General features: G+C 39.4%; 1 long non-coding RNA gene and 2 pseudogenes across 1 annotated transcript; 2 read left to right on the top strand and 1 right to left on the bottom strand.

Annotated features, from left to right (window-relative positions):
• Positions 1–83: 83 nt before the first annotated feature.
• Positions 84–2,414, bottom strand: LOC108902777 (uncharacterized protein C1orf131 homolog; annotated as a pseudogene).
• An 853-nt stretch (positions 2,415–3,267) lies between these two features.
• Positions 3,268–11,363, top strand: LOC108902776 (dihydroxyacetone phosphate acyltransferase-like; annotated as a pseudogene).
• A 2,837-nt stretch (positions 11,364–14,200) lies between these two features.
• LOC127140552 (uncharacterized) lies at positions 14,201–18,306 on the top strand. Its single transcript, XR_007811044.1, has 4 exons — positions 14,201–14,504; positions 16,077–16,140; positions 16,959–17,020; positions 17,817–18,306. It is a non-coding gene; the product is annotated as an uncharacterized LOC127140552 (long non-coding RNA).
• Positions 18,307–18,507: the final 201 nt, after the last annotated feature.

Below are 18,507 nucleotides of genomic sequence, written 5' to 3'. Positions count from 1 at the left end.
TTTTCTATCCTTAGATTATGATGAATTGCTGTTAAAGACTGATATATTCTGTCCTTGTTGCTGATATTTTTAAGTAAATCCAGATTCACAGACACTGTTCAACAACATCTTCAACCTTTCTGAGCAAAATGTTTATCGTCAACTCACCTTTGATTATTCTTCTTCTTCTTCTTCAGGTCCTACAAGGCAGGGAAACAGAATAACATGTTAATAAATACAGTTTTATTATTATATCTCTTAAATCATTTAAAGGAAGTTAATCACTGGTCTGAAATTACAGCCCCAATAACCTTTTAACTAACAAGCTAGCAGTTAGTGTTTTCTTGAAACTGGTGTTTCTATTATTTTGATATCAACCAGGGTTAATAAATAAATCAATAAATTACCGGCTGAACCTCCTCCTTCGCTTTCTGCTTCTTTTCCTTGATCTGCTGCTGCAGCACCTTGTAGTTCATATACTCCTTTTTAGGAGGCTGATAAAGAGACAATAATTAAGTCAATGCATTTCTAAAAGGCTGTTTTACAGAACATAAAAAACAGGCGTGAGTTTTCCTTACTCTGGCTCCCAACATGACTGCTCTGTCCTGCTCGAAAAACACGCTGCTGCTCCTTCTTGTAGCCGGTGATTCCAAAGCGATGGACCTCCAGACGAGCCTGAGGTGAACACACACAAATACAACACCAGACATTAATTCTTTCACTATATTAATTCAGTGTATGGTCACATGCAAGGGAGTAATCAAATAATAAATAAAAAAATTACAGTAAAATTGTGTTAAAATACTCACCTTTTCAAAATTGAGTTCCTCCAGCTGTTCGCTTTGCTTCTTCTGTGGTATCTGAGGGGCCTCGAAGTGAGGACAGACCCAAAGGCAACAAAGACGAGAGGAGAGGGAATGAATGGAGGGTGACAGGAAGAACATAAACAGAGAGGGTTGATTACAGGTCACACAGTAGGAGAAGGAGGACGTCAGGTTTCAAAATGTCAATCAGAAAACAAGCGCTGCTTTTCCACATGTAGCTTGACTTCTTCCAGTTTCTGCTCGTTCTCTGGTCAGAAACTGTGTGTTCCAGCTTTATTTCCACAGTGAGACATGACATGAAATAAGAAAACTTTCCTTTGTGCAGCAGTTCTCAGCTCTTTACTATCAATGAGGCAAGAAACCACACAGTTAATGCACCAGAGAACAGGATATATTGTTACCTGAATCAATACTCATTTATTAGCTGAGCTTTGTTATCCTCATCTGTCCTTTTTTAAATGAAGTACACAGAATAATCCAATGTAACAGACACTTACAGGTGTTTTCTCTGCAGCTGGCTTCTCCTCTGTCTTCAGTTTCTTTCTGGGGTCTTGAAATGTCACAACCTCCACCTGGTTTACCTGCGTTGGACCTGAGAAAGACACGAGACATTAAACCAACGGAGGCTTAAACACTGATATGTGATATGAAATCTTAGTGTGATTCCTGGAAACAAAACGAGTGGAGACTATGAAAAGCTTGTTGCCATGTTGCCTACCTGTTTGCTCGGTCTGTAGATGTTGCTGCTGATGTTCAGTACTGTATTCTTCATCATCACCACACATATCCTTGACTGTGGTGACCTCCTCCTCCTCCTCCTCCTCTTCTTCACGCTGTTTCCGTTTCTTCTTCTTCTTGAGCTTCTTTTTTGATGCTGGTTCATCACCTGCACCATTAAACAACATGAGCATGAAATAAAACCTGATTCCAGTCCCTTTAACTCTTGGTTACAGGGATTTCATTATTAAAGTGCTGGTTAATATTTAAAAATCACTAAATACTTCTTTCTGGAGCTGCAGCTGGAATTTAAAGTCGCTAACATGCTAATTCAAGGCTAAGCTAATAGCTAATATGCTAAACGCTAAAGTGACATAACAAAGACATTATTCCTACTTTTACCAAGTTAGATCTTGTCAGCAGATCCATGAGGAACATTAGCTAGTAAAGCTAGCCGCCTAGCTAGCTAACGTTACACTCACCAAAGTCATAAAACTTGTCCAAAACCTTTTCAAGAAACAGAAAATCTTCGTCTTCTTTTCCGTTTGACTTTGAGCTCATTTTAAGCTAACAATACGAGCAGGTTCACAATTAAAGAGGAAACAAAATATCCGCGTTAAACGCTAACAGCAGCTCCTCAGCACGAATGACAACAAACCAAAGCACATGGGAAACACGGGTGTTCCGGGTTGGTCCTTCCCGGCCACCGTAGGTACGGAAATGCCACGGAAATGCCAGTTCACACGCCCATATGAAGTTCTGCAGCTGCTGTTATCAACCAGAAGTGTTTTATCAAGAGGCGGGATTGTACACTTAGTGGTGCAAGTTTATCTTAACTGGATGCGGCGTCTATGTGTTTATAAAGCGTGTTAAAACATGGCGTCCAAAGCTGTTTATTCGTATGTATGTTTTTGCTTTTAGCCAAAGGGCTAAGCTAACGTAGCTCTCTGCTGTAGCTCGGTGCCCACTGTTTGACATTTGACATTTCATTCAAACAGGTGAACGCTAAAATCAGACATGAGACTTTAAAAACACGCTGTTGTTTTGTAGCAGATGCGGGAAAATCACGCACATGCAGTTAGTTTAATTGTTGTGTCAAGACCTCAAGACAAGGATGTTTTGCAATCTCCATTTTACATTTTGTCACTCATGCAACTTCCAGTACATTTCTTTTTATCTGTTGTATGGGTGTGCCACGCTTGTGCAAGTGTGCAGGATTTTCTGTCAGTGTTTTAATGTTTGTGTTCGTGTTGCAATAATAATTTGACTTTTAAGTGAAACCCTGCAGTGATTCACAGCGCTGGTCCAACCACTACTCTCCTCTGCTAGTTTAGTAGTCTGACTTACCTGCTGTGGAAATTAGTTTAATTTTAATTTAGCATATTTTACATTAAAAAAACAAATCATTTCAGCTCCACCTGATAAAACTGTTGGTAGTTTTAGTTTTTTTGTGACTCTATCGAAACATCACAGATTAAATTTTATGAAAAGATAAAAAAAGACCTTTCATTTTTTAAAATTAACTAATTATTATTTTTGCTTTATTTAATTTATGTATTTATTTTGGAGGAGAAATTCAGGTGAAACATATTTTATCCAGTTATGGCTTTAGTAGCTGCTTACTGAATTTTGGCAACAACAAAGTATTTGCGAAGTCTTTTACAGTTACACTGACTGTATCTGTATTAGTGACATTAATGTTTTTTTTCTTTCATCTAGCAGAGAGACCCTATGCTGAAGAAAAGAGATGACTTTGAGGACATTTTGGAGGAGAGGAGGAAACTCCAGCGACCTGAGATACGCTCTCAGATGTTACGCTCCCGTTGTTTACAAAGGACTCTGTCCCTCTAAGGCCGGCACGCTGAAGAGCATGGTGCTTCAGTCTGATCAGCTGCAACTATGTCATCCATCAGGTAGTTTGTCATTCTGGTTATACCACCTGACGGATGTTCTCTCTGGGAGATATGCTCAGTGGACGAGTAGTTGAAAGAACACCACGACTACAGTTTCTGAAAAACAACAGTTTTATAATATTACAAATACACACGATCTTTCTTATTACTGTTGTACCAGTGTAATATCTCATTTTGGATTCTAAAGGTTTGCAGAGAGACGGGCCGAGCTGTTGATGACGTCCAGGAGGAGGCGTCCTCCATCTTGGAGGAGATGGCTCACCGCCTGCAGCTCAGCACCGTTCGATTTCCTTCGCCTTCACACTCAGCAAAGTCTTTAAAACCCTGTTCAGCGAGCATCTGTGTCAATGAAGAGGGCATCCAGAGGGTGAGTGTTCCACACGACCTGGACATGAAGTGTGTGTCTGTGGAAAGAAAACATAGACACCCGACCTGTATTTGTGTTGTTTTAGCTCCAACAGGTGATTCAGGAGCACCCGGTGGTCCTGCTACCAGTCACCGTAGTTACATGGACTTCCTGCTGATGTCATACCTCCTGTACACCTACGACCTGGCTCTACCTGTCATCGCTGCCGGCATGGGTAAGCATGGGAAAGGTCATGAGTGTGTGCACAGTTACCAGTTCACTAAGTACACATGTACAGGCAGGTAATGCTCAGCTCTGTTGATTATACTTCGTGGTTCCTAGCCTCGTCAGACTCTTCAGGATGGAAGACAAACATATTCTCATTATGACTGAACCAGTAAACATTTGCACTGCCATCATATGAATGTGATATAAGGCCCTGGATTATGGAAGAAGTGCAAAATTTCTAAACAAGTGTGATATTGAAGGTATTAAAAACTATATATCAGTCATTATTTAATTCTACAAATAGTCTGTTATCAAAACTTGTGCTACTGTTTGACGTCTCTACCACTAGTGAACACAAGTTATTATGAATATAACTGAGCTCGGTATGGCTCATCTGATCTGACACTAAATTACTCATCAGAAACACCTCATTATATTTCAGTTGAAGTAAAAGTGACTCTTTCCCTGCAGATTTCATGGGGATGAAGTTTGTCGGGGAGATGCTGCGGATGTCCGGAGCTTTCTTCATTCGGCGGTCGTTTGGTGGAGATAAACTGTACTGGGCCGTCTTCTCAGAATACGTCAAGACCATGCTGAAGGTGAAGATACAGGCTTTTTGTTAATAAGGAGTTTTGGTCCAGGAGCAGTGAGTGGTCACAATCTCAGCTTTTGAAAGCCCTGTTCTGCAGTTAAAAGAGTGAAAAACATCTGTGATATAATGATAATATCTGTATTTTATAGATGCAAATCTTTATTAACACTTTATTATTTTTATTCCAGAATGGATTTGCACCAGTAGAATTTTTTCTAGAGGGGACCAGAAGCCGAACGAGCAAGTCTTTGACTCCGAAGTTGGGTAAGGGGAAAAAAAGAATTTAATTTGCAGATCTGATTCTGTGTTTTGTTTTAAATAAGTTTCTTATTAAACATACAGGGTTTATTGAGGCTCTAAGGGTGGAGAGTTGTATATTGTGCATCATATGGTTTAACCATACATTGCTGTATGTTGCTAGCCAGACTCCATTGACAGAAACAGGAATTTTATCTTGCAGAACACAGGAGCTGCTTTGTTCAGTCGGTTAGTTTGTGTTATTGTGTGACTTTCAGTGATGGAAGAAGTGTTCAGATCCTTTACATAAGTAAAACTATCACATAATAAACTAACAGATCGAGGCAGTGGTGTTCAAGTAACCTCTGTGTTCTGCTCAGTAAAATGATTCTGGTTGTTCTCACCACTGTGACCTGTTTCATTCATTTTTATTTCTTTATTTTTTCATCATCTTTATCTTTGTCTTCCTCCAGGTCTGCTGAATATAGTGATGGATCCATTCTTTAAAGGGGAGGTGTTTGACGTGAGCTTGGTCCCGGTCAGTATCAGTTACGAGAGGATCCTGGAGGAGTCGCTGTACGCCAGAGAACTGCTGGGTGTACCCAAACCCAAAGAGTCCACTTCAGTGAGTCACTGAAACACTGGACTCAAAATCAAAAGTTGTATTTTGCCCTGTGTGTATGTATTTAGTAATGTATGGACTGTTACTCTCTGTCCTCTCTAGGGTCTGATTAAAGCCAGGAAGGTCCTCAGTGAAGACTACGGCAGTATCCATGTCTACTTTGGTCAACCTGTGTCCGTCAGGAGTTTAGCTGAGGGCAGAGTTAACCGCTGCCAGTTCAACCTGATCCCGAGGTATAACAAACCAACACCAAGTTATCTGTGGAGTATGAAGGGATACTACTGTAGTTACTGAATTAAATCCTGTTAAATGTTGACTTGCTCCGTTAGATTACATGTTGATTTAAAAAACACAGACTGACTGTAAACTTTCCATTTCCAGACACATCCCAAGAAACCCAGTGAGGATATCCACAGCTTTGTGAACGATTCGGCCTACAGGCTGGTTCGGGCCCAGGAGGAGAACATGGTCCTGAAGCCCTGGGTCCTTCTGGCCTCCCTGCTGCTCCAGAACCAGGTGTCGGGGCAGAAGCGGGGGATAGCGCTGGACGAGCTGACGGAACAAGCTGTGTGGCTCAGGGATCTTTCCCGACAGTATGGAGCCTTCCTCCACTGGCCTGGTACAGTATGAACCCTTTAGACAGATTCAGTATTATCACAGTGACACTGAAGACTCTGTGTCCTGAGTGACAAAAGGCTGCTGTTAAAATCAGTCGTGGAAGAGACTAAGGCACATTCATGTAGCTTAACACAGTAACTCAAAAACCAAAAAGGATTCATGCTTAAACATAAAACCACAGCTCCTTTATGTGGCTGAGATGATGAACAATAACCAGATTTATGTTATTACATTCAGCTGACATTCTTCTTCGGTGGTAGCCCCCCCAATCCCTTTCTTCTTCTCTTCCTCATCCTCTACTCTGACTCTTCCCTCTCTCGTTCAGAGCACACTCCTCCATCGGAAGTCGTCTCTTCCAGTCTTTCCCTGCACCGAGGTCTGGTGAGGATCTCTGAGGGAAGAGTCCAGCTGGCTTTGGGACAAAGTTAGTATTTATTTTATTTGACTTTCTTGCCTTGGTTTTTCATGTCTGTGTTTTATTTGTTTTGTGATGTCGGCACAGTCCTACAAGGTTAAGTTACATGATACATAGAGCAATTTATAGTCAAGTACAAACAGTACGTTATATACTGTAGCTGTGTTGTTGTGTTCTGCAACAGATAAAACAAAGATAAAGACTGCTGTCAGTCAGAAGTTAAAAAACAGTTGTTACACAACTACAGCTTCTGTTTTCTTTTTATCGGGACAACTTTTTGTAAGATGAGCAGATTATAAAAACTGTTTGACTGTAAATCTTGTCTTGAAGCAGGAGGACCAGCTGCACCAGGGGAGCCTCGCAGCGCTGTCACCCCAGAGGAGGAGCTCCTGAGCCAGGCAGTCATCATACTCTCCTGTGCCTCGTACAGGAACCAGGCCCTGCACGTCTTCCTCCGTCCGGCGCTGCTGGCCTCGGCCATCCACACTGCCTCCTCCAACAAGAAACGTAGGACTGACACTGTTGTTTACCTCGTCACCTTCACAAACTAAATAGCTGTTATGTTGTAGTTTCACATCACTTTCTTAAATGTGAATGTGTAAAACTTTTAATTTTGAACAAAGGGATGTTTCGCCAGTTTAACCTCAGGAAATAAAGGCAGACCTGAGCAAATCCTCCTCTACATATTTACATTAGAAAGCTAGCTTTGACACAGCTGGGTAAATATTAGACATTTAAAATTCATATTGTCTTCTTCTACTGCACAATAATCGTTGTGTATTTTCCAGAGGAGGTCTTCAACAGCTTCAGCTTCCTCAGAAACATGTTCTCCAATGAGTTCATCCTCTGTCCTGGAGCTACAGTGCAGGTGAGGAACATCATTTATTTTATGTTTATATTGTGTGACCATACAGACATACTGTATGCTTTTTACTTCTCACTGGTGTTGTGTGTCTGTGTAGGACTTCGAGGAGGCCTGTTACCTCCTGGTGAAGACTGGAGCTCTGCAGGTCACCCAGCAGGAGGTCCTGGTGACGGAGAGAGGACACAGAACGCTGGTCTTCCTCACCTCCATGTTAGATCCCTTCTTACAAGGATACCAGGTGAGGGAGAGACACAGTGTGGTTTTGAAAACATCTACATTGATGAAGACCTAGCTGTGTTGAAATGTTGCCTCTTTAGTCTTGTAACGTTCCCTGTGTCATGATTTCTTTTTGGCCGTTTGCTGGCATCGAGTGAGCAAACAAAACAGTTTAATTCCTCTTTAATTAGTCCAAGAAATAAATATATCATGCATTTGTGGTACAAGAAAGTTTATTTCTAAGGTATCGTTTCCTGAAAGTGTTCTTGTTGTTCTTAAAGTCAATTTTGTTAGAAATCTAAATTTAAACAAATCTAAACAAATTTATGTTAACAACTCTTTTAGTACAGGTCTGTGTGTGTGTGATTAACTGCTGATGTCCTCTAGAGGGCGCTGTCAACACAGCATTAACCTTGACAGCTGTGTGTGTGTGTGTGTGTGTGTGTGTGTGTGTGTGTGTGTGTGTGTGTGTGTGTGTGTGTGTGTGTGTGTGTGTGTGTGTGTGTGGTCTCAGGTGGTGTGCAGGTTCCTGTGTGAAGAGGCCACCGAGGCGCTGACAGAAAAACAGTTTATTCCCGCTGTCAGGAAGTTTATCATCAAACATCTTCTAGCAGGTTTCTCTTTTTAAAAGTTTCTTTTTTTATTTCCTGTCTGTTTTGTTTTCACCTCAGCTCTCAGTTAAATTTACTGATCGTGTTTGGTTCCCAGGTAGACTAAGATACACTGAAGTGTTGTCGTCTGACCTCCAGAAGAACAGTCTGGCAGCTCTGCTAAGACTTGGAGCTGTACGGAAAATCAAGGGGTATGTTGGTTTTGATCATCCTTATGTCCCTGGTTTTAAGCAGCAACAGAGCATGACGGTTATACTGCAACTCAATGAGGAAAAACATCCTCTGGAAACAGCTTAGAATCCCTGAGTAATTTAATACCACACACACGGTGTGTGAAGTACATATGTTGTTAATGATAGTGGCCGTATTCAGTATATCATGATGGATATCACTGCACTTTGAAGCTGTTTTCAAACAGAAACCATCACCAACAGTGCTGAGCATCACAGCTCTAAAGCTTAAAAAGTCAGTGACTTCTCATTAGTCCTGCAGATAGTTTGAGTTTTCTGTGATTTCTGCCTTCTCCTCCCCCAGTACAAATAACTAGATAATCCCCTGAAAGTGCCGTTAAAACTCCACTGGAGCTACTTTCTAACAAGGAAATCTGCAGTGAGCGAAAACATCGACTTGATTAGTGCTGAAAGTAACTGTGCACTTAAATGTTTTTACCTCAGGGCGGAGCAGGGAACGTTAAAGGTCAACACAGTGATGGTGAACTCACTGGAAGACACTCTAGGTAAGAAACCAGCCGTCAGGAATCAACAGTGTTTGGGATCTTTCCAAAACATCTCAACATTGTCTGTTTTTTTTGTCTAGGAGGAAAACTTCCAACTCAGAAAGCTGTGATCGCTCGCCTCTAATTCACCGACCTCATTAGCCGAAGGAGAAGGGTTGACTCTTTTTTACCTGCGATGACGTCTCAGCTCGTGGTTCGGTACGAGGCGGACCGGCTCGTCACAAAGGCAGGCCAACCTAACTGCTTTCTATGAGAGGTGGAACAAAAGCCATCTGGAGACAGCTCAGTCCCTTTCATCTCCCTTTCTCCTCTCCTCACCTCTCTTTTCAAAACGCCTTTTTTCTCCCCGAGACTCTTCTATTAAATATCTTTTATACACATACATAAAACCAGATGATGAGTAGAGCCTTTGAGGGTTGTATTACTTTTGGCTCATTCTGAATAACTAACCTTTGGCAGCCTTGTGAAAGCTTCTGAATGTGCCAACTCTGCTCAGGATAGCGGCTGTTTTCCATTAATGCATTTGATATGTATCCTCTAACAGTCAGTGTGGCTTTTCTTTGTGTTATTCTCAATCTGCTCTAAGCTTCAGTTTGTCTCTCTATGTTGAGCACTTTAATGACTTTATTCATGCGATGTGGTGTGGACCTCTATCTTTACCGTCTTTGTTTTCCTAATTTTTTCTGTTTTTTTGTGAAACCAAAGTTGCAAAAAATGGATGGATAAGAAAATTTGACTCTGGTAAAAATGATTATTCTATAGATTTTTGCACTGTAATATCTAAAAAGTTTATCTATTTGAGTTAAACTTGCCACAAACCGTGGGCCTGCTTCAAAAATAGCTTGTACCAGATCACATTGTTGGTTCAAGTTCACCACCGGGCCCACAGGCCTTTTGCCAAACACTCCGAGCTTCACGGACAAGCAGTACGTTCGTCTTTGTTTACACAGAGGAGATAATGCTACAAGTCTAATGGCAGCGATGTATAGTTGCCAAACTCCAGATGAAATTAGTTTTACTGAAGCACCAGCTACACCAAAGGAGTAAGGTTTTGTTCACTGTTAAGAATTTAATAGTTACTGAGGTTGCTTCATAGTTACTGAGTTTTTTTGTGTGTGATAAAATCAGGCCAAATTTAAAAGTTGTTTAATATTCAGCCTTTATTTATATTCAAAGAAGCGATACACATGTCATATTATTTGTTACAAGGGAGGAAAGATGAACAGTAACTTTAAACACGGCAGGACTTTATGTACGAGGAGCCTGAGAGGCCGACGGGTTATTTTGTTTTTAAGACTCAGGAAATCAAAAAGATTTTATCAAAAGTTTCCCAATTAAAACTAGAGTAGTTTAAAGATCCTTACAGCATATTGCAGCTCTTTATTTGGTCACTAACTAGCAGTGCAGTGCTGTTACCTTGAAGTCTCATCTCAGCGTCAGCAGCTGATTGAAGTTTTACTGAGAGAAGCAGAGCTGCTCAGGAGGCAGAACAAGTCTAATTGGTTGAGTTAAACCTCTCGGTCAAATTAAACAGCTTCACCTACACTGTGACAAGAACATACTGTAGGTCCAGCTTTAGATCCTGAACCATATTCAGAGTAGGTCGGGATGTTGTTTGGAAATTTTAGACATCAGTGCCAATTTCTTTTGGGAATATAAACCTCTACAAAAAAAAAAAACACTATCTCTGTTTAATGAAACAAGCCAAATTTCCCAGTCAACAACTTGAAATCTAGAAAAATGTAAAGAAAAACAAAGCATTTTAATCAGGAAAGGTCTAATTGAGTGCCAGCTTTCTGACCTTTACACTGAGTGCTGTGTTTGGTTCTTAAAGTACTGAGTTTTGACCTCGAACATGACCCCAAAGGCAGAGTTTACCTGTCACATCCAAGTGTTAAACTAATCTGAGCTTTCTGAAGGACTGTATTTCAGTACTTTCTGAGGGTGTAATGATTCACCAAATCTACGGTTTGGTTCTGTCTTCTGGTATCATGATATTTAGCTTCTATCCTCTATTTTGAGAACAAGTAAAAACTTTCACTCCAAAATCCTAAATTAACACTTTTTTAAAAATGCTACCTCCGTCTTCTTCGATCGCCAGATTTGCTAAATACTGAACTCGTTCATTTTGAAACTTGAAACTTGTTCTTAGGCTTCACTCAGTCAACAACAAAGCAGCTCTGCGTTTAAAAGAAATGTTTGTACAGCTATAATCTGATTGTCAACACGTCATCCAAAGTGCAAGTCTACAGTGTTGACTGTATCTGTGGTTATTTTTTTGTTCAACAGCTTTTATATAATGTAAAGTATCTGACTCCTTTGTCTTCTGTGTGTGTGAGCATTACTGCATATATCAGCGTGTACGTGTTGGGTGAGGCCTTTTAGTACTGATGTACAGGCTGTTGAAATCAGGAGCATGTTAATAAAGTGTTTTGAAGTACAAACACACAGCCCAGATTGTCTTTTTTCTGTAGATAAACTGCAGTGATGACAAGATGATCAGACGGATTAAAATTCACTGTGTCGTCCTCTTTAAACATCCAGAGTTTGTTTGGTAGTCAAAGCTCTTGTGGCTCAGACGACTGAGAGAAACTCTTTGAACTTAATTGATTAAAACACGAAGTGATCGTGTTTAATCATGCCGATGTATTTACACAAATTAACAAAGGCAAGTAGGGATTTCTAAAGCTCCATTCTTCCTGTGAGTGTTGAGCTGCATAACTTTGGATACAGATTCATGTGGTTTTTGACCTTTGTTGTGGGTCATGAATCCTCAGCAGCTCAGCCCAAAAAGTGATTTTTTCCTGCTCACTTTTGTTTCATTCAAAAAATTTATACAAGCTTCAAGAGTTGAAGGTGTCCAATATTTCATATGGAAAAGGCAATTTAATATCATTTTTAACTTTTAAAATTCCCCTAAAACTCCTCAGATTGTATTTGGCACTCCTTGGAGGATCAGGAACCCACTCTTGTAATCATTTGTCAACAAAGCTGTGATCCCATATCAATCAGAGGGTGTGGAAGACATTATTAATAAGAATAACTTTCAAAACAACTGTTACAAAGTGTTTCACAATGAAGGTCAAATAAAAGGAAGCAAGAAAACAATCAAAATCAAAGACAAAGGACAGAAAATAAATCAGTTTCAATCAAGGCAACAAATAAAATGACACATAAAACAGTTAAAAATAATTCAGTTCAATTTAGTTGTTTGTTTATTCCAGATGGAAAACTTGGCTTGCGGATGATAAAAGACGACAACACCGTACAGAAAGAGCAACAAAATACAAAAGTATAGTAAGTACATTAATATCACCTGAAATATCTCCAGCACAAAGTGCAAAAACAACAAAACAATCTCATAAACTGCTTTTTAAAAAAAGTGCTAAAAATGCAGATGTATCTAAATACATGTGCAAATTTAGCACGTTTATCGCACGAGGAACAAAGGATTTTTTTTTTCAATATGTCACAAAAAGGCAAAACTGAGAAACAGCAGCAACTTTGTGTATCAGAAGTATAATTTTTTACTTTTTAAATTTCCTCAAATTATACTTGGGACTCCTTAGAGGATCTGGAACACTCAGCAAAACCCAAATTGAAATGACTTCTAGTCTTAGCCTTGGGTGAGTTGTTCCAGAGGATCGGGGCACTAACACCTTTTATTTATCAACATTTGCATCAAACATTCCCATGAAGCTCAGCTGATGTTACCTGGCAGTGCATGCAACCATCCTCTAGGTGTCAGACTTGCCTCTTAGTGAGTCCTCGGTTCATGGCAAGTTACTGAAGTATACACACTCACACTCACACTCACACACACAATCACAGCAGCATTTTTCATCATGTTTTGTGGCTCTGCTGCTGAGTAAGAGACTGCTGCCAGCAAATCCACCACTTTCCATCCATATTGCTTTCTCTCACACTCACTCAGTCTCTGACAAATTATAGGTTCATCTGAAGTTGCCATACCAAATTGCTTATGTACACACTCCGGTCCATCCATCCATCCATCCATCCATCCATCCATCCACCTATTCCACCACCTCCTCCTCCTGCTTTCTCCTTCTCTCCATCTCTATCCATCTCCCTGGTGGTGGTGTATAATAGTGTCAGCTGCAGCCGTATCAGCACTTTATCTGCTACATTATGACAAGCTGGATTGAAAGTGAAGGGGGGGGGGGCGACACCATTATAAACTGCTTTCTGACCTGTGGCAGCCGCTGGGAAACAAAAGCAGCAGACGGCTAGTGTTTTATGACCAGAAGTGTGGTATGTTTTAATTTTGTTTGGTCTTTACTTTTTCTTTGCGTGTGCAGGCATTTATGTGCACGCTGGCCTGGTGTTATGCCAGAGGCTTTTTTTTTTTTTTTTTTTGGAAGATCTATATGTAGGGAATTGATTGAAAGAAAAAGAGACCCTGGTGTATAATGTGTTAGCAGTTAACCTTAGGTAATGGTAGGTTGATGGATTCAGCTCATTTACTCCAGCAGATCCTGTTTATCAGTGCTGTGCCCGGAGGCTCAGACATTTACATACAGTGAGGGGAGCAATGTAAAATCTGGGGGACTGCTGGGGGCTCCCTGAGGAGGAGTCCAGGAGATCAAGGTTTTCTTAATCAGACCAGATACAGAACAATTAAAAGCTGAGCTACAGTTCAGGATTCTCATCATGCTCTACATATTCTCGCCTCAAACCACTCTTTTCATCCTTTGTTGACAACTTGGAGAGGAGAAAGGTGCTCTGAGAGCCCGTCCTCATAGGTAAAAACTTTTCAAAACTAACTCAGGAGCTGGAATCAAATATCATCCAAAGGGCTCACAAAAATTCAGCTGTGACTTTGAGGCAAATTATACTCTCCAGTCTAAAATGCCTTTTCAGAAGTCCCAAATGAATTTGAAAATGTTAGCAGTGTAATCCTGTTATCTTTAAATGCAGCTCATTACCGTTCATTTTGGTGGCCCTGACTTACTGAGCTAACAACCATGGTGGTGACTGCGGTTGTTACCTTTAGTGAAGACAGATTTAAAAAAAGAAATCCTGAGTATATTGATCTCACAAAATAGCGGTAACCAAAGGCTGTGTTTAAAATAATTAATATGTAAGCTGTCACTTGTTGGCATTGTAACGGTATTGTTGTTTTTCAGACTTAAATCATCATCTCTTTCTGAAAATCAGATTGATCCATGGGTGGTTTATCTCCGTCTTCACGGTGGATGTATTTTAAGACCAATCAGAGGCGGTTGCCAGGCGGACCAGAATCGACCAGCCAATCAGCGTTTTTCTACCAATGTTTGCTGACGTATGCCGCGACGTGCCTCCTCATTGGCCACGGCGGTCTGGGAGGAGCGCAGAGAGGCGGAGAAACGAAGAAGGAAAACATATTTGAACCAAGTTTGAAACGTTAGCTCGGTTTGTCAGTGCTGTACGAAAACTTAGCTACTGAAGAAGCCTGGATACTAAAACAAACTCTGGAGCTGCGTTTTTCACGTTAATGAAAAGGCCGGGATGTTAAAACAAACTCTGGAGCAGTTTTTTGTCGAACAGGAGTGAGGCTGGACGCTGAACACACGTGCAGCGCGAAGGTAAGGCTAACAGTTAGCGGCTAGCATTAGCATTAACATTGTCGAGAGCGTTAGCATTAGTAATGATCTCTTTTAATTCCAGGCGTTTATATCGCATGGGTTAGAAGTGTGTTTGTGTTTCTGTGACTGAGGCGTCCCTGACATGAGTTGGGGACACATAACATGGATGGTGTAGAACACAATGGGCTCTTGGTAATTGTGTAAATCCCTGTTAGTATTCGTTTTCTCTTTACGGACATTTTGTGTCTCTTTGTCATTTTATATACTGTCCTGGCCATTTTAACTCAGTTTATGTTGCTCTATCATGTCGCTGTCAACAGTTTGTGGCTACTTGTGGTCAGTTTATATCATTTTGCGTCCATAGCTGGCAGTTTTCCACCTGGCTGTTAGCATTAGCATTAGAGGCGAACGTTAGCATTAGCATTATCTAGTCTTATAAACGCTGTCTTTGGGGCTTCCTCCTTTTTGTCGTCGTTTTTATTTGAGTGTGTTTGTATTTCTGTGATTAAAGCGTCTGTGACATGAGTTGTTTCCTGATTACAACTCTGTTTGCTTCTCTTTACAGTTACTTTGTAGACATTTTACTGCTTCTTTGTAATTTTGTGCTCCACCTCGGTAATTCTAAGTCAGTTTATGGCGGATTATCATGTCGATGTGATCATTTTGTGTATATTTGTGGTGATATTGCATCATTTCGCGTCTGTAGCTGGCTGTTTTACCTCCATTTATGAGGCCTGTACTACAAAGGGAGTTTAACCTCCTCTGGTTTAACTCAGAGCTATCACTGGAAGTTAGGGTTGACACACCCTGGCTGACTCGACCAGGTGTTAACAGTACTATGGTGGTTCAGATGTTGGTCAGTTGAGTCGGTGTTAACTTAATTTGAGTTTGTGCGTGTGAAGAAAACGGACGTGCACCTTATTTCTCAGATGAAGAGCGCACATTAATTCTGTCGGTTTACAAGGAATGTAAATGACAAAATGTAAAACCACGGCTACCAAGGAGACTTGTCATGTTTTCTAGGATCTTAATTTCTAATATGAGATGTGAGGACACGTAAATATGTTGTAATTATTAGAGTACTTGGATTATAGTCAACACGTCGGTCACTCTTCTGAAAATGCCACTCACTGTTAATGATGATCTGCCTATACACTTAGGCTGTATGTGTATGAATGTAATGCCGTTATGTTAAGTATTAACTTAATTTAGTGCTATGTAATCTACAATTACAACAGCCTGTCACATTATATTGTCTTTCGGGACAGCCCCCACCCTTTTCTGACATTTAAAGGGTTATTCATGTTGATAATATGCAACACTAATAATGCCAAATTCAGTCATTTCAGTTACATTTTCCCAAATATTTATTGTTACTGATTCTTAAAGATGTGATTCTTTTTCTTGTCATATGTGACAATAAACAGCCCGTTTTCTGAGACACTCTATAGTTTGAAAAATGTTCTGTTCAGCTCTAATGTTGAATATTTAATGTTGAATATTTATCTGTGTTTCTGTTGATGAAGAATAGGTCACAGTACATTGATCATTTTCCTTTCTTTTTTCCTCCAGGTGTCACCACGCAGAGTCTTCATTCAATGAAGAAGTTCTTTGAGACCAGGACTGAGGCCTCCAGGTAATTCACAAACAGCTTTACATCAACTGTCCAACACAGAGCACTGACATTAATCTGTTTATGTTCAGTAATTGATCTGAAGTCTGAATAGTTTGATTTGTCACAAAAAGACTTCACTCATTATTAAAGTTTATTTACATAGTTCATGAATATACAGTTGAAAGAAAATTTAAATAGAATTTAAAAATCAGCTCTCTCTCTCTCCCCGTCTGTCTTTCTCACTCTCCCTCACTCTTACTCCTTCTCACTCCTCTGATATCTCAGTCTTTTGCGCTCCCTTGCTCTCTTACTCTTTCTCCCTAATTGTCACGCTGTCTCACTCTTTGCCTCCTTCTGTCTCTTTCTCACGCTTTCTCTGTCTCCCTCTCATTCTCTCTCTACCTCTTGATTTCAATTTAGGCTTTATTGGCATGATGTTTTAGATTAAACATGTTGTCAAAGCACTACATAATAAGGAACAAGAAAATGCAATAAACAAAAACAAAAAATTTACATATAAATATTCAAAATGTGAAGAATTTAATCAGCTCTTCACTTTGGCTTCTATCAACTATATTTAGTTCAAATTTTAACAGACTTTGGAGACAAACATTTCCATCCACTGCTGTTGTGTGAATATCAGGAGCTGGTGGAGTCAGTTCTCCAGTCAGAGCAGCTTCTTCTGTCTTTGTGTAGAAAGCAAATTTAACTCTTGGACTAGTTCTGATTAGTCCAGAACCAGTTAGTCCGCACTCTGGTTTCTTTGTAGATTTAGTGTTTTTATTTTGATGTGTTAAAGAGTTACATCTTTACATTAATGTTTTTGTTTTTCTTCACAGGATTCAAACTTCAACCATTAAATCACAGAGAGAAGAGACCGACATGAAGACATTTCCAGAAGGTCAGTGTTAGTTTATTCTTTTCAGTCAGACTCTGTCATTATCTCAGCTGCAGTTTTACACTTTAAAACCTCGTCTGGAACAAATAACAACAAATTAAAGCTGCTGTAACTTTAAAGTTTTAATTAGTATTTTTCAACAATATAGCTGCAAAAAAGTCTAAAAGATATGTATAAAAATATATATGTAAAATAGAAAATATAAAACCTTAGTTTAGAATAGAATAGAAACCCTTTTAGTAAAGAGATTTTAAGTGTAAAGCCATAAAATATATTTTCAAAATATTTAAAAAGAAGTCAAAATTAAAACATGAGATTCATTACATTTTTTCTTGAAATAAAATGCAACAAAATGATTTGTATAACATCAGTTACAAAATAGAGAAAAGCAAATCAGAAATGTAGGAAGAAACTTTTAATGACTTTATTCTAGACAACATTTAATAAATTGCAGCAAAGATAGTGACAGACATTTGACCACAAGGAAACATTTGTTAGAGTTAATGTAGTTATGAGCACATTTTCTAATGATGAACATGTCTACTAAGCATCTTTGTGAGCATGTAACTGCTTCTGATACAATTATTAATTAAATACTTGTATCATAAGCAGTTGAATGTTCTCTCAGCTGTTTAATAAAGACATATTAGTCTGTGGAAAATGTGCCCATAACTACATTACAGACAGTAGAGAAAAACAGTGTTTTCACTTGAACAGGAAACCAGCACTGTTAGATGGTGGAGGTCTTTTATCTAATTCACAGCTTCATAGCACTTCTGTTTTCTTTCATCCACTGCAGGTCTTCAGCTGCTGTCGTCTTCTCCTCCTGCAGAGACAAGAACACGTGTTAATCACAGAAACTGATCAGTAAATCTAAATATTTTTACGACGTCATATTCTGACTGTTTATTTAATGCTACTATACTGTGACATTTTGGACCATTTTTGACACCTATGACATGTGGCTTAAGACAAAGGAACCACCTTACAGCAGCTGTCTTACCTCTACCTTTACACCTCTACACAGTGTTTGGGGGTTAGGTTAGATTTTCATTTTGGTATTTCAAACTGCAATATCAGTACTCAAATCCAATTTGTTACTTTATACATGGTCCTGTTTATACTGCGCATATTGTTTAGAATTTTTATATATTGTTAAATGTTGTCTTGTTTATATCATGCCTTTTTCTATTTTTGCTGTTGCAACACTGAATTTCTCTGCTGTGTGACTAAAAAAGAACTGTCTCACTGAAATAAATACTTCTGAACACTGAATATTTTGCCTGTCTGTTTAATATTGTATGAAAGTGAATATTTTTAGCCAGAGGTTAGGGTTAGGGTTAGTGGTAGAGAATTGGCATGTCTGCATTAAAAAATTGTTTTTGCGATATTAATTCAAAGATAGAGAAACCAAACTCACAAGTTTACTCAAAACCTTTAACGCTTTACTATACTATGACATTTTTTGACATTTTTTGACACCTTACTAT

The sequence above is a fragment of the Lates calcarifer genome, unplaced genomic scaffold (assembly GCF_001640805.2).
Source record: "Lates calcarifer isolate ASB-BC8 unplaced genomic scaffold, TLL_Latcal_v3 _unitig_4890_quiver_1883, whole genome shotgun sequence".
Classification (NCBI taxonomy): Eukaryota; Metazoa; Chordata; class Actinopteri; family Centropomidae; genus Lates; species Lates calcarifer.
The sequence above is the reverse complement of the archived record's forward strand: the minus strand, read 5'-3'. Positions and strand labels throughout refer to the sequence as shown.